Here is a 16,944-nt window from a genome sequence, read left to right on the forward strand (position 1 = left end):
TATATTACACCTCCTTTTAATCAATGGTCAAGAAATAAATGGACACTAATGGTCAACTTCAGCTCGTAGTATTGGTAAAGTACTAGTCCGTATTTTCTGAATTTTACTGTTTGTAGGATGGCAGTGCAGTATGGCTTTTTAGAATTGCTTGCCAATACGAGTCCTGAATGACAACAAAATTGAGTTTCAATGTTTTAAAATGGTTTTTGTTTTTAAGATAAAGATCATCTATAATAAAGGCAGGATATGAATAAATAAATAAATAGGAAGGAGAGAGCTGGGAAATTATATACCTGTGTATTCCCTTGGTCCGTCCTCCACTACTGAATTAAAATCCTGTCTACCCATGCTTGAAACAAAAAACCAAAAAAAACCCCAAACACTAGTAGCATCCTATTCTGCTCTTTAGCAATGCCCTATTCTACCTCTATCACAACTCTTCTTGGTTACTACCAAAAAAGGTTCTTTGGATTTATAAGAATGCCTGTAGTTATCTCTTAAGGCTTTGCTGCCATTTCCCTTCTGCACTCCACTAGGCTGGCAAGGAAAACACCAATCAATGGAGCATAAATAGGATGGCTCTGACTTCACCACTCTGTCAAGGCCCTTTGCTTGCTCTATCCTTCCACTTGCACGTCTTCCAGATTTAAGATTATGAAATATACAAAAGGGAAGTTAACACAGTGAGCATGCTGTTATGGAGGTCCTCTAGAGCAAAGAGAATATCTGTAGTTCCGGGTTCAAGTGTGGAGTCCTTGGTGCTTTCTGAGCTTGGTTGTTTGTTTGCAGAGCATTTCCCAACTAGGTAACCTCATCAGTATTAGAAGGAGATGGGGTCTGTGGAGAGGAGGAGGAGGAGGAGGAGGAGGACGAGGAGGACGAGGACGAGGACGAGGACGAGGAGAAGGATGGCTGTCGGGTCCTTGGTGCTCTCTGAACCTGGTTGCAGACAATTCATTATCCAAGAAGTAACATCATCAATGCAATCTGATGATCAGATTGCACTGACGATGTTGCCTAATTGGGTAATGAAATATCTGCAAGCAAAGAACCAAGCTCAGAGAACATCAAAGACTCCACAAATCCTACGATGCCCAGTTGAACATCTGGTATTATTTTCTAGGTACTGGAAAAAAGAAAAGCACTAAAAGACATTAATACATTTTAGAATACTGTTAATAATACATTTTAGAATACTGTTAATGCAGAACAGTGCAAAAAGAACCTTTCTTCTTCCCCAAATGGATCTAATCAGTTCAAAATACTGTTAAAGAATATCGCCGATCCCACATCTCTTCTTCCCAAAACAGTGGCACTGTATTCTCATTTTTCCCTTTTTCAAAGTATGGGGAGATGCTGTTGTCAAAAATAGGGAGAGAGAAGGGAACTATGAAAGGAAATCAAGAAATAAAGTACCAACCTCAAGAGGTCAAACCCTGGCAATGACTGGAAAAGGAGGCAGGCTAGTGGTTGTCAACACTTCTGAAACACACCTCTGATGGTAATCACAACAGATTGGTTGTTTTCGGCTATATACTAATAGGGGACATAGCATCTTATTATAGGCAGATAGTAGCTTGAGATGAAAAAAGCTACTTTCATTCCAGGTAGTAATAATGTTATTTCCATTGATTGGTGAGAGATGAGTTGAAGGCAATTGTATAGGCTAATAGGAGAAGGGCGGTATACAAATCAAATAAATAAATAAATAAATAAATAAATAAATAAATAAATAAATAAATAAATAAATAAATAAATAATAGGGATATCTGATGTTGTCAAGGCATGATTATGTTGTTAATATGCAAGGATCTAAGTCTTTCTTCTTCTTTTTTTTAAAATTAGTACAGCTACTTCAAAGATACTTCCTGCATTATGTGAAAAATTCCATAACCCTTAAACGTCAGACTGTCAGAAATTTGTCTGGCCTTTACTGGAGCCTCTGGTTGTACGTGCATTGACTTTAACATGAGCTTAAGGGAAGAGTATCACATGTAGAATATTGCAAAGATATTTCCAGAGGATACAAGATCTCTTGACAATCGTGGAAATGGCAACTTGGCAGGTACAGGTGCAGCAAAAAATTATACAAATGTGGAACAGTGCTTTTGAAAATTATTGAAGTCAAATTAAGGCCCAGTCTTTGGTTCTGGATGGTAATTCAGAGCGGTTTTTATAGATTATATTGAAACATACAGAAAACAGTATAAACCTAATATAGGAAGATGTCCCTCATAATTTCTGGCATATTTAAGTTTATTGGGTCTTAAAATAGTTCTAAATTACAAATGTTAACAGAATAATTCTCCATGAACCAGGTATGAATAAACAAGTTAGCATATTAGTAATTTATTTATTGCCGAATCTCTCTTTCCCTTCCTCATTTCACAGGTAATGGTTTTCTTTTTATCCATTAGAGTCATCTTTATGGAATACCACAAATTTATAACCACGAATATTTCTGCAACAACCAATGCAATTTCTTCTTTCGTCCCCTTTTCTAATATAGGTAAATTTAAAGGGAAATTGGTAATTTCCTTTTTCTTCTTCTGATTAGATCTAATCACGATTAATGATTTTCTCCTTGTAGATTTACAAAATCTATTCAAAATGTCTGATATCAAGATTAAATCAATAGCATACTTAATACTAGGAAGCATCAGAGAGCACCATTAGCTAAATCAAACATAATGGCAGCTTTCCAGACATTAACACATTTTGTGCCTGTCTTCTAGTGTCTGTGGAATGCATTTTCACATCAAGATGGAACAATATGTTTTTGCAGTAAAATTAAGACCATAAATAAATAAGGTGCTGTTGGAAATCTTTCCCATCCCCTCATTGAGGTTTTCCATTTTTCCTTACAACTTGGTTGCATGAATTGGGTATGTCTACTTTAATGAAGGACTAGACAGCAGTGTTCCAATATCTAAGGGGCTGCCACAAAGAAGTGGGGCTCAAGCAATTCTCCAAAGCACCTGAAGGCAGAACAAAAGCAATGGATAGAAACTAATCAAGGACAGAATAAACCTACAGCTAAGGAGAAATTTCCTGAGAGTTAGAACAATTAATCCATGGAATTTTATTTATTTTATTTTATTTTTATTTTTATTCCATTTATATCCCGCCCTTTTCCGAAGACTCAGGGCGGCTTACAAGCTTAGCAGTAGCCTTCATTCTATGTATATGCCTGCTTATTAGGGCTTTCACACACACACCCAAGCGGCATTATTACAAAGTCAGCTTAATTGCCCCCAACAATCTGGGTCCTCATTTTACCTACCCAGATTGTTGGGGGCAATTAAGCTGACTTTGTAATAATGCCGCTTGGGAATTTTAAAAAATTTAAAAAAAAGGAATGACTTGCCCCCAGAAGTTGTGGGTACCCCAACATTGGAGGTTTTTAAGAAGACATTGCAGAACAATTTGTCTGAAATGTTATACAATTTCCTGCTTGAACAGGGAGTTGGACTAGATGACCTCCAAGATCCCTTACAACTCTGTTATTCTGGCATCCGGCTTTGCAAATCATGTTTTCAGGCCACTCCTATGTATCTTGAGAAACAGAAATGGTACAGAGTACAATAACATTATTGCCGCTGGCAGAATAGCAGGTTCCATTCAACATTTGATTATAAGATCAAAAATAATCTTTCCTTAAGGAAAAGATGTAAGGTTCATAATGCTGTTTAAAAAAAACAGAAATCAGTAAGTTCTATGCTTGAAAATGTACAGACAGGATTACAAAGGCTGATCAAAGAAGAGCTTAGTGACTGTTCAAAGTTATGGCACCAAAAAAAAAAGTGACTTATGACTGGTTTCACACTTACGACCACTGCAGCATCCCATGGTCACATGACCAAAACTCAGGCATTTGGCAATTGGCATATATCTATGACAGTTGCAATGCCCGGGGTCATATGATCACCATTTGTGACCTTCTCAGCTGGCTTCTGACAAGGAAAGTCAACAGGGAAAGCCAGATTTATTTAATGACTGCACGATTCACTTAACAACTGCAGGGATTTGCTTAACAACTATGGCAAAGATCATAAAATTGGGCAAAACTCACTTAGCAATGGAAATGGTGGCTCAATTGTAGCCGTAAGTTGAGAACTACTTGTATATGAATAATTGTGTCACTGAGAAGGATTTAGGCATTATGCCAAATGAACTGTCGTCCACTTATGATAGAAGAGACTGGTATATCAAACTGCCTTCCATGGCAAAGAAACCAATGAAGTCATTTTATAGTCATGACATTTTATCAGCAAAACTTGTATCTTAGTATAAATCCACATCACTATTCAAAATAAAATATAACAGAAATCATTGATGTGTAAAACCTCTCCCAAACTCACATGAATTTCATAAGTTACTTCCTCAGCCAGTTAATAAAAATAGAGATGCATTCTGCTCCTTACTGAATTGCAACTATTTAAAACAAATGTCTAAACACATCAACGCATCCATTTTTAATTTAGCTGAGAAAAGAAAAAAGCAAACATTTTAAATTTTAACTTCATAAATGTACATACTGCTAAGCTACCATAATATTCACAAGCCAGCCTGTTTCAAACACTGTACACTTCTGCTATAATTTACATTTTCTGATTAGATCGGGCAAACAAATTGCTGTTTGGTAGGTGAAACCAAATATTGATTGAGCTGTGCAACTTCCACCTAAAAAAACAAAAGGAATTTACAAGGTCAGTAACTAATTGCCAAATTTCTCCTTTATCATCATCCTGAAAGACATATGGAAAGAAATAACATCACTGGAAACAGGACCTTTTAGCAATATCTCTTTAATAGTACAAGCTGTTCATTCACATCTCAAGTGCCAAGAAATTCAGCTTCAGATACTGTTCTGTGATTGCTGCTGAATTTGGCATGCACTATTTTAGTTTTATATCAGAGCAACATATTTACTATCATTCAATTATGCCCAACGTATTTTAGTGTATAGTCAAATCTATGCAAAGTATGTTGCTAATCATTCTATAAATTAAGCAGAGAATCTCCCCCACAATATTGGATTTATCCACAGATGCAGTTCCTTCAGTCCTCCAAGTCTGGATTATCCTTTCTGCAATAACAGAATTGAATTAACAGCATAAGCTAAAGTTAAGGAACCAAGGCCCTTTTGATATGGCCCACAGTGAGGGATGCTGGAAGTTGTAGTTCAGCAACACCTGCAGGATTGTAAGTTCATCATTCCTTTATAAAAGGTATGTGACATCGTAACCTTCTGCTTTTTCGTTTACTTTAAAAAGCCCAAGGCTGCTACTCTGCAACAAACATGTTTAAAGACACTGGATCTACTGTGTTTTAGGAATGGGCTGTATACTAGTGCAATTAGCAACTTTTAAATTTACAGTCTAAGGCAGGGGTCTTCAAACTTGGCCCTTTTATGACTTGTGCCTGGCTGAGGAATTCTGGGAGTTGAAGTCCACAAGTCATAAAAGGGCCAAATTTGAAGACCCCCTGGTCTAAGGAATCCTAGCTAAGATTAAATTCTTGCTTTCTACTACCTGAACCTTGAATGCATCTGAGTCATAAAAAGCACAGCCTTAGCAAACTATTTAATTACAGCTGAGAAAAGAGATTACATATGCTGAAAGTTCAAGGGATAAATAAGAAGTTGAGCAGGATACAAGGAATTAAATGGTCTCTTTTCTCATTTCCTCATTTTTATTTTTATTCAGGACACAACATAGAATCCATACTCTGATATTAAAAGATACATTACAGGTATTACCAGACTGATGTTAACTCAGAATACTTCCTATCTTTCAACAGATTCATGGAAAGGTAGAAAGCAAGAGGTAGGATTAGTTTCCCTGCCTGATTTTTCATGATTAATACAAACAACTATCACTCTTACCTCTGTTAATTCTGTTAATTTAAGCTTTGACAATATTATGGATGTGAATAAAGAATTTAGTTTCAAACTGTGACATTCACAGTCCCCAACAGACAACCGAGCCCAAAATTTTGATTGTTAAACAAGACAGTTGTTTTGCCTCATTTTACAACCATTCTTGCCACAGTTAAGTGAATCATTGTTGTTAAGTGAAACACTTGGTCATTAAATGAATCTGGCTTTCTGTATTGACTTTGCTTGTCGGAAGCTGGCTGGGAAGATTACAAATGGTGATCACATGACCCCAGGACAGAGCAACTGTCATAAATACATGCCAGTTGCCAAGAGTCTGAATTTTGGTCATATGATTACCATGATTATAAATGTAAAAAACAGTCCTAAGTCACTTTTTCAGGGCCACCTTACTCTGAATGGTCACTAAATGAATGGTTGTAAGCCGAGGACTATCTGTATATTAAAATTGCTATTTTGTCCTTTCAGGCAGTGGGTGTTCAAATGTCACTATTTTTCTATTTATTAAGTTCTATGATAGATATAGTTGCTATTTTAAGATACTGTGCACTTGTAAGCAGAGGCAAAACACTTGGCTGGCAGCCAGTATTACGAGTATTTCTTTTTTCCTGAAAAAGAAAGTTAATTTTCTTCTCAACAGATTGAACAGAACTCCACAGAAACTACCCTATGAAACTTACAGCATTCGCGTTAGGCCACACAATCATGTCAACCTTATTTTACCTGTTACAAATGCATTGTCAAGCCTATCATATAAAATTCCCTTTCATTATGCTATCACAGCCTGAAAGCTGTAATTTCACATCCACATCCCTCTCACTTTCAAAAGAATTCTGGGGCCAACATTCATAGGATACCTTACACTAATCACATTTAATTTTGAGCAGCTGCCATTACCTATTTATTGGTACTTTCATGCTACCAGGGGATTTATGACTGTTCAAAAGCCTCAGTAATATAGTTATATGAACCTATTTAATATTTGACCCAAGAGCCTAAAGGAGGGAGAGAGAGACATATTCTGGCACCAGTTATAAACAAACAGCAATTCTTATGACCAGCAGAAATATTTTTTTTTCAAGAAGAGGAACTGGTTGATCTCTCAGCTGAGCTGAGCAATCTTCATACTAACCACTTGTCCCATTGCTGCAGTCTTTTTAAGTAGCATTGGATGATGGCAATTGCAAGAAGAGCTTGATGTAACTAGTCACTCCATGGTCATTTAAGCCAGAATATTTGTATTTAATTTGAAAGGAATGAAAATATTCCATTGCATGTTAAGAAAAAAAAATCAGAATGTATACAGGACTTGTATTGCTGCTCACTGTTGCATTCCAGTATTCTTTTGTTCCTGGATATAGGAAGGTAGAAGTCCATATTCCGTTCCTTTTCACTCTTTCAGTTTCCTTCAATCTAATCTAGAGAAAGGAAAAACAAGATTTTCCAGAAGTTCTGGAAGTTCCCAGCTGCCCTATCTTTCCAAGGTTTTAGTTCTCCTGGAAAGATGAATGGAAAAGAAACCATGTTTTCTGGGTAGATTGGCAGCCTGCCAAGCTCATCATTGAGATCAGTGTTTCTCAACCTTGGCAACTTGACAAAATGAAAAGTTCAACTCCCAGAATTCCCCAGCCAACATTTTTAATAATTAACAAAATTGTAATAGATTTTCTGAATTGTAAACTGCCCAAAGTCATTGAGGTGTGCAGCCATAGAAATTGAACAGATAAATAAATTCCCACCTAACACCTTTTCTTCACTGTTTATTGAAAGGCTAGTCTGGAATTAGGTGAACAGCAACTGGACACGTTTAGTGCATTTTTAGGAATAGTAAATACAGTCTTGACTTTCAGAGATATTCTGACTTTCCACCTTGGATTACAGAGCAGTTAATCGACCCAATGGAACCATAAGATGAATAAGGATGTGGAAAATATTAACTTTATTCAAAAGCATATTATGAAGGGCAAACTTATATATTGGATCTCTGACTCAAGAAAATCAATGTATTGCATGTACAAGGAACGTGTCTGTTTAGAATGTTCTGGTGTGTTTCATTTTTTTAGAATGAATAAAACTGCAAACCCTAGAAACGTTCCAAAGACGTACAAGCTCATACTATGGCCACTGCAACAGTTAGCCTACACATCTTTGGAATTTGGATCAAATAATCTGCACCTGTGAAACTAATCTGGCCCATCAACCACAAAAAACAGAGCGTGAATTTTTCCTCACTAAAGATTGGAGTTGCTGAAATTTTTGAAAGGGATGCTTTGTAATATAGGGGAGTGTGTTGAAGCCCTAGTGCTTGAATCATTATAGCACCTGTGTCTTTTTCCAGGCTGATGCAGCTGCTCTCTAAACTGCTATTAATGTTCAGTGACTTTCTTTGCTAGAAAAAGAAACATAGTGCAAGACATCTGGAGGGCATCAGGCCGAGCAAAAGGTATTCTAAGTCAGTACATTCAAGTTATTTTGATCAAAGATCACAAACCCCCCCTCCCACTTCCCAAAGTAAAATAACTTGCAAATACCAACCATATAAAATCTGCCAAAAGAACCCATATAAGCGTATTACTCAATATAGTCTAAGGTCATTCATCTGCAGATACTGACAGCAGCTGTGCCCAACTTTGCAACACTACGCATAACAAAAGTGTCCTTGCGTGATTTTTTTAAAAAAAGGTTAACATAAAATTCCTGAGTGACCTGGCTCACACAAAGAACAGTGTCTTCTTTGGCTATCATTATAAAAAGAACAATGCAGCAATATGTGAAGGATGAATTGGTGCAGAGATAGTTTTGGCACGCTACAGGCATTTCACTGAATTTCCCATATCAAAGTGCTGAGGGTAAACTGTCCAAAAGACTTTCTCTGATTATCATAAATGGTACAAAATTTAGAAAATCTAGAGAGAGAGGCCCTATGGAGAAACCTTTCTCCCCAAATGCTCAAGACCACAAAGGCTGAAATTGGTCAAAGGGCAAGAAAATGCTACTGTAAGAAATTAAAGTATACCCTCGCTTTTTCGATGGAGACCCTCAGTCATCCAGGTCATACTTATCCCAAAGGTGCTTTTTCAAGAGGCAACTGGACTTTCTTGTTTTTCTTTGAAAACCGCTTCTCATCCAAGAAGCTTCTTCAAAAAGCAAGATGGTGGGTTTGTTGTCACTGTAAGTTGGGGGGGCACGAAGGGAGGCTCAGCCAATCTCACTGTACACATGTTGTATTTTGATCATAAAGGCTCATTCATTCAAAGCACCTTTCACTCGTGAAAAAGCACCTTGGGGACATACCCTCGCTTGGTTAAAGATGTGTATCAAAATTGGCTAAAAGGCAGTTCTTCTTCTTCCCCTGCCCTGTTCATTCCTCCCAGCAATTAAAAATAATCACTATTTTTTTCATTTTTCCTCCTGAGATTGTAAATTGGATTTTTTTCTTTGAACTCGGTATTCTTTAGGCAGCTCTTTGGGTCAAGTCGGGCAACTCTGTGATGTACTGACATTACACTGTGGTAATGAACATGAAGCACTCAAAACACTTAAATACAGTTTGTAAATGCAGATTATCAATATTAATTTTAGCTACCTCTGTGATCCCTGATAAAGGCTACTGTTTACCTATCTATATAAAACATGAAACAGACACAAGCATCTAATTAGCTACCTCAGTGTTTCTCAACCTTGACCACTTTAGGATGGGTGGACTTCAACTCCCAGAATGCCCCAGCCAGCCTTGAACTACATATTTCCCTCCTATCAACCTTTCTCCATCGTTTTAGATCAGAAATGTCTTTGCATCAACAAATTAAAATACAGTACAGACAATTTAGAGGGAACTATACCAAGTATACGTTACCATCAGTGTGTAAAATTAGGCATTTTTAGTTGTTGTTGTTAGCTGCAAAGTCATGTCCGACCCATTGTGACTCTATGGACAACGTTCCTCCAGGCCTTCCTGTCCTCTACCATCTTCTGGAGTCCATTTAAGCTCACGCTTACTGCTTCAGTGACTCCATCCAGCCACCCCATTCTCTGTTGTCCCCTTCTTCTATTGCCCTCAATCTTTCCCACCATTAGGCTCTTCTCCAGTGAGTCCTTCCTTCTCATTAGGTGGCCAAAGTATTTGAGTTTTAGCTTCAGGATCTGGCCTTCTAAAGAGCAGTCAGGTTGCTTTCCTCTAGGACTGACCGGTTTGATCACCTTGCAGTCCAAGGGACTAGCAGGAGTCTTCTCCAGCACCATAGTTCAAAGGCCTCAATTCTTTGGCACTCAGCCTTTTTTATGGTCCAACTTTCACTGCCATACATTGCAACTGGGAAGACCATAGCCTTGACTGTACACATTTTTGTTGACAGGGTGATATCTCTGCTTTTTAGTGTGCTTTCTAGATTTGCCATGGCTTTCCTCCCAAGGAGCGTCTTTTATTTTCTTGGCTACAGTCCCCATCTGCAGTGATCTTGGAGCCCAGGAAAATAAAATCTGTCACTACCTCCATTTTTCCCCCATCTATTTGCCAGGAATTGAGAGGGCCAGATGCCATGATCTTGGTTTTCTTAATGTTAAGTTTCAACCCAACTTTTGCTCTCTCCTTCACTTTCTGCCATTAGAGTGGTATCATCTGCATATCTTGGCATTTTTAGAATGCTTAGCATGCCAAAAATGGGACAACCAAGCATGAAACATTATTTCATACATTTCCTAAGCATTCCATGCAATGCCAAAAGGCAAACCAGCAAAGTATAAAATACTCCAGCTAAAAGGCCATTCTAGCCTTCCTTGTTGCAACAAGTAGGTCAATACTGGTCTTTTTCTCATTTTTTTTCTTTCAGTATAGAAAGTCCTATACTTCATTTTGCATTTCTTCTTTTTATATATCTCTAACCCTAACTGTAACTCTAACCCTTTTCACGACTCTCTTTTCATACTTTGCCTAAATAGTTCTTGTCATTCTGCATAATAACTAAGTACAGTATTACATACAAAGCTTAGAGAGAGTATATAGCATATTAAAATAACATAGGCATTTCATACTTTGCCTAAACATGTCATTCTATAAATTTCCTAGGCATTCTACACAATGTCAGCTTTTCACACATATATAACATATATAAACAATTGCATTAAACAACCTTGAGAGTATGTTTCCAGCTGAGATTATGCAATAAGAGCTATATTGAGATACTGAAAAAAGTAAAAAAAGAAAAATAGATGGGTAATCATCAAAATTAAGTTGGGTATTTTATTTAATTTATGATTTCCCATCTCATAACAGTGGTTCTGGGTGGTGTAAAAGAGGGGTCCCCATCCTTTCCAGCTCTGCAGCCCGGCAGCTAGCAGTGGCAGTGGGGAAGGAGAGGGGATGACTTCACACACAAGCACACACACTCACCCGCTTGCACAAATACAGCTTTCCGTGTGCTCACCTGCTACTTCTGCAAATGTGGCTGCATGCGTGCGTGCTGTGCTCACCAGCCATTTCCACAGCCCGGTTCCCAACAGGCTATATACCCTGGCACTGGGCCATGGCCCAGGGGTTGGGGAACTTTGGTGAAAAAGATTAAAACAATGGCTACAGCCACCAATGATGCCCAAGTTAAACAAAACGTTTCAATCAGAAAAACCAAATCTAGCCTAACCTCCTGGCCAAACATCTGTGGAAACAAAAGGCCAAAAAGATTAGGACCACCCAGATCTTGGGGGTGGGAACTGTTCCATAGAGCAGGCCCTGCCATAGAGAAGGTGCAATTCCTGCGTTTAAACATTTTTGACACTGTTTGATGGAGGGAGCTCAGGGCATGCCTGCTCTTCTTAATTTGGTAGGCCAAAAGAAACAATAGATTGAATATATACCGTACCTAGCACAGGCTAAAAAAGTAGCTTACCTCTAAGCCGGGATGGGCAATTAATTTTCCCAAGGGGCCACATGAAAAACATGGAGCATTGTGGAGAGCCAAAACAATAGGGTTGTCAGGGTAGGCACTCATGAATATATGTAAATTGAGAAAAAAGTAGTCGCCTTCAAAATAAAATCAATCCATATGGGCTAGAGAGGAACAGGCAAAAGGCCAGGTGTGGCCTGGAGGGGCATAAAGTGCTCACATCTGCTCTGAGGCATGTAGGCTTTATAAGTAAAAAAAGCAGCACCTTGAATCACACCTGGAAGACTACTAGAACTGAGGGCAGCTCATGGTAGTTATATGAATGTAACAAGAAATGCTACCACCTGTCCACATTACTGCATTCTGGACCAGGTACATTTTCCAAAAAACTGTAGATGAGTAGCCTCACATAGTGCATGTTGGACTAATCTCATTGGAGGTGACTAAGGCATGAATCACTAAGAGCCAGGCCTTCCTTGGTACAGGATGCCTGAGACAAGCATGTGTAAAAAGCACCCCTCGTCCAGCAGTAGCCATTGCAGGAACACTCCCAAATTGCTTACCAATTTTGACTGAGGAAATAACAACCCTAAACAAACTCAAAGGCAGAAAATATCCCGAGCCAGGGGGCTTAAAATTCTGGCTTCCAAGGATTTTGCGGCAGCCTCTTCTCCTCCATCCAGACCCTCACATTGTCCAGGCACCAGGAAAAGTCCTTGGCAGCATTACTTGGTCAACCCAAGGCAGATGTACAACTGCCCTACATATACATAACAATAAAATATTAAATACTGTCCATCTTGAATATATAACGGAAGGAAGAAGCCTGAGAGTTCACAAGGTTAATGCTGCATGGAATGAAACTACGGCTGAATCTGGATGTTCTGCTTTGGATACCACAAAGCCTCCACCCAGAAGGTAACAAGGAAAACAGGTTGTGAAGAGGATGTGTAGTGTCCCAGATAATCTTTCGGACCCTGTTCAGACAACTTCTGTGCTATGTCCTGGATGGGAGGAACTGCCAATAATCTTTTCGGCCATCCTCACCACTCTCTGCACCGCCTTCCTGTCCGAAGCCCCAAAGAAGCAACACTAACATGGTGCTTCCCATGCTGAATTTCCTAAGCAAGCCAGACAAATACCATGACTGATAGTATCAAAGGTCACAAAGAGATCAAAGAGGGCCCATATGGATGAAGTACTTCCCATCCTTAGCCTGCTAAAATCAATGGAACTCTCCTTTCCCCTCTTTGTAAAAGAATATAAATAAACACAATAAACGTTATAATCTTTATGTATTTATTTTACCACTAATTATAGATTTGGGGAGTTATGTGCCAATCAGAGTCAAAATGATACAGAAGTTATAAAATTATATAATGACAGGGGAGGTTAGAAGAACAAAGAAATCTCAATCAGAGGCAATGATCAAGGGAAAGCTTAAGTAAAATCTCTCCACCTACCACACCCTTATAGAGTATGAGGGGATTGATTAGGTAACCTGAATTTATCATGTTATATTGGGCAACGAAGAGTTGCATATAGATTCATAAAGTAAACGTCCTATAATAACAGCAATACAGGTAGTCCTCAATTTACAACCATTCATGTAGTGACTGCTTGAAGTAACAATGGCACTGAAAAATGTGACTTATGGCCATTTTTCATACTTATGACCATTTCAGCATCCCCATGGTTATGTGATCAAAATTTGCACACTTGGCAATTGGGTCATTTAAGATGGTTGCAGTGTCCCAGGGTTATGTGATCATATTTTGTGAACTTTTGACAAGCAAAGTCAATGGGAAAGCCAAATTCACTTAAAAACTGTTGATACTAACATAACTATAACAATTCACCTAATATTGTGGCAAGAAAGGTCATAAAATGGTGCAAAGGTCACCTTGGCACCAGAAACTTTGGGCTCAATTGTGATTGTAAGTCAAGGACTGCTTGTTAATTACTGTAATAAATGCAAGATATTTGCCAAAGTTCTAGGAAACTTTAGAAACTTCAGCCTTAGAAAATGCCTTTTTGGGCTCATGAGCACAACTCAAAACTAAAAGTGACTTACAGTAGTGGTTACAACATACACTCCAAACAATGTACATATTGATTTTAAATGTAAAAGTATATATCAATTAACTAGATCTATCTTTATCTTATGGTTGAAACACAAAGAGAAAAAATAAGCCTATGAAAAAGCTGACTTACAAAAATTTTTAAAAAGTTTTAGCTTTACCAGTTCCAGGACTGAGGGGAAAAAAACCATTTTTAAACAGAAAGGCAACATTTCTTTTTGCCAGCAGAAATCATTGCAATGAATGAAACAAGCAAGAAACAATAGATAAATCAACATCTTGAGGAATTATCTTTCACATTACTTTGTAACTTCTAGCCAACATGCAAGGCAAATGGTTTATCTAATTATAATCCTATTGACAAGCTTTTAGGAAGAAACAAAGCTATAATCTAGACAGAAGGTTCAGATAAAGGAAATAGATTGCACTGCATAACTGATTTGTAGTATTTGTTTTGTTGCTTATGACATTCTCACTGATGGCAGTAAAACATATTTCGTGCTCTTTGAATTCTGAATGAATGAAAACATCATGGCCTGTGTACATTTATTTGCATCAACTGCAGCAGTTCCCAGCGTTCCTTATCTTTACTAGAATATTATAACATAAAAAGCTCAAAATTATAGGATATGAATTTTTGATAGTAGTGATTCTGATATATAAAATGTTGAAGAAACCTTAAGAGAATCATTATATAAAGATGAATAATAATGAAAGGCAAATAGACATAGCTGGTCTATTTACTGAGAAATAATACTTAGCTAAATGCAATCTTTATGTAAACATATAATAGCAGACTACAGACTTTACAAATTTCAGGTATGAACATGTTTTCAGGAGAAAATGAGTGGAGCACAAACTCAGGGGAAAACAGCAATCTTAACTATATAATAGCATCTTTTAGTCATTTTTGGATCCCAAATTTTTAGATTTCTAGGTTTCATCAATTATTCAATCTGATCATGGACAGTACAGAACAGTTTTCATTTATAATGACTTCAGCTGGCCTATCCTCTGGAAACAATTTTCCTCTTATCATAATTGCAATGAAGGGTGCCCTGTTCTGTAAAAATGCCAAATTGGTAAGTGAAAGAGCCATATTTATATCTTAACAACATGGGTTTAAGGACTGTAGGATATGTTGGGCCATATATTCACTGCGACACTGGAGACACTGAAAAAATTGGAATTATTTTGAGACTCTGCAAACTAACTTTGGCACTACTTAAACTCAACTTGCCAGTTTGAGAAAAAGGTCTTGCTTTAAAAAGCTGTATCATGTGATAAAAGATCACTGCTTTCAGCCAAGTAGGATAAAAGTCATAGCTTTTAGCCAATCATAAAAGCCAGAAACCAAATTACTTAAGACCCATGAGGCTTCTTTTGGGGTAATCGATTTCATTGTCATGTAGTACATATTCATGAACCATTTTACTGCATCACAGAATATTTCTCACAAATACAGTAACAGCATACCACACACAGAAAACTACATGGAAATGTTTCTAGTAATTTATAGTAATCTGAGTGAGTGAGCACCTGTTACTCGTCCCAGCTTCTGCCAACCTAGCAGTTTGAAAGCATGTAAAAATGCAAGTAGAAAAATAGGGACCACTACGGTGGGAAGGTAACAGCGTTCCATGCGCCTTTGGCGTTTAGTCATGCCAGCCACATGACCACGGAGACGTCCTCGGACAAGCGCTGGCTCTTCAGCTTTGAAACGGAGATGAGCACCAGCCCCTAGAGTCGGAAACAACTAGCACGCATGTGCGGGGGAACCTTTACCTTTTACCTTATAGTAATTCTAATTTATCCATACATTACCGTAAAGTAATACAGAACAGAAAGAACCAAGATACGTTAAAAATTCATCCATTTATTAGAATGCTCTCTTTCTCCAACAATGTTTAGGAGGAAAAAGGCATTCTGCCTGATGAGAAACCACCAGCTAAGCAGTGCTGTTCCACAAGCATAATTCCTGGATTATTCCATAGTAACAGTCCTATGGATATAGCCAAAACTCCATGGGGGGAGGGGGAGTGCACAAAGCATCAGATGCTACAAAAGTTGAAATTCTTGAGTCACCCATCCAGCCTTCATGCCTAAAGTGACTAGAACTCTTGTCTCCTGATTTTCAATCTGGTGCCTTGCTATGCTAAATTGGCTCTCTTAATTATAAATTAAGGTTTGAGCTTCCCAGTTATTCTTTTCCTTTCTTCTTAACCTGTAAACATGAGAGAACAATGTCAACAGAACTCTAAACACTTGACAAGATTTAAATATATTACTCTAAAATACAATTTAAACTAACTGCTGATCAATAAGATATTTCATAAGCTATTTTAGATCAATAGAAGTGACCATAACTATGTTGGGTACTGAAAACAAAACCAATTCCCCCCCACACACACACAAATCTATGGCCTAGCCCAGGGGTAGGCAACCTTGGCTCTTTTGATTCATGGACTTCCAACTCCCAGAATCCCCGAGTCAGCATAGCTGACAGGAATTCTGGGAGTTGAAGTCCACGAGTCATAAAAGAGCCGAGGTTGCCTACCCCTGGCCTAGCCATATCTTTATTGGACCATTTTTTTAAAAAAAAAATGAGATTAAAAATGTGCAGGGCTTTGAGCAATTCAGACTTTCTTCCGTCAGGCCAGAAATCACATAAAAGAGGGCACGAAGATCTAAAAATTAGGCCGGATAGGCTTACAATTTGAAGGCTTTCCTCATTTCCCTTTGTGGTTACATTTCCCAATGATAGCTAGGGAACATGCAACATGTCCGGCTTTGACACGCACTGGCCAACCTTTGTCTTTTGGTTTCAGAGCGCATTCGAAACGAGAAGAAACGGCCCGCTAACGTCGTAACCCCTGGTTAAAAGCGAGCAACAGCTCGCCTCCTAAAGGATCAGCTCTTAATCCCTCCCCTCCCTCCCCTCTCGGCGTGTTTTTAAGATCCGAGCCCAACCGGCCTTCTCCGCCACCCCACCCCCCACCCCCGCCGGCCTTCTCTCGCTTGGCCGCGCTTCAGTGAACGAGGGGGGGGGGCGTGGAAAAGAGAATGACGGTGACGTTGACACTGA

General features: G+C 38.4%; 1 protein-coding gene across 1 annotated transcript in view; it reads right to left on the reverse strand.

Annotated features, from left to right (window-relative positions):
- Positions 1-16,780, reverse strand: part of TMC1 (transmembrane channel like 1) — a gene marked incomplete at its 3' end in the record, with an annotated part of 128,747 nt that extends 111,967 nt beyond the window's left edge. Inside the window, exon 1 of the mRNA XM_081318878.1 lies at positions 16,573-16,780. The remainder of the gene's footprint in view (positions 1-16,572) is intronic.
- Positions 16,781-16,944: the final 164 nt, after the last annotated feature.

The sequence above is a fragment of the Vipera berus genome (genome assembly GCF_964194415.1).
Source record: "Vipera berus genome assembly, chromosome: 2".
NCBI lineage: Eukaryota > Metazoa > Chordata > Lepidosauria > Squamata > Viperidae > Vipera > Vipera berus.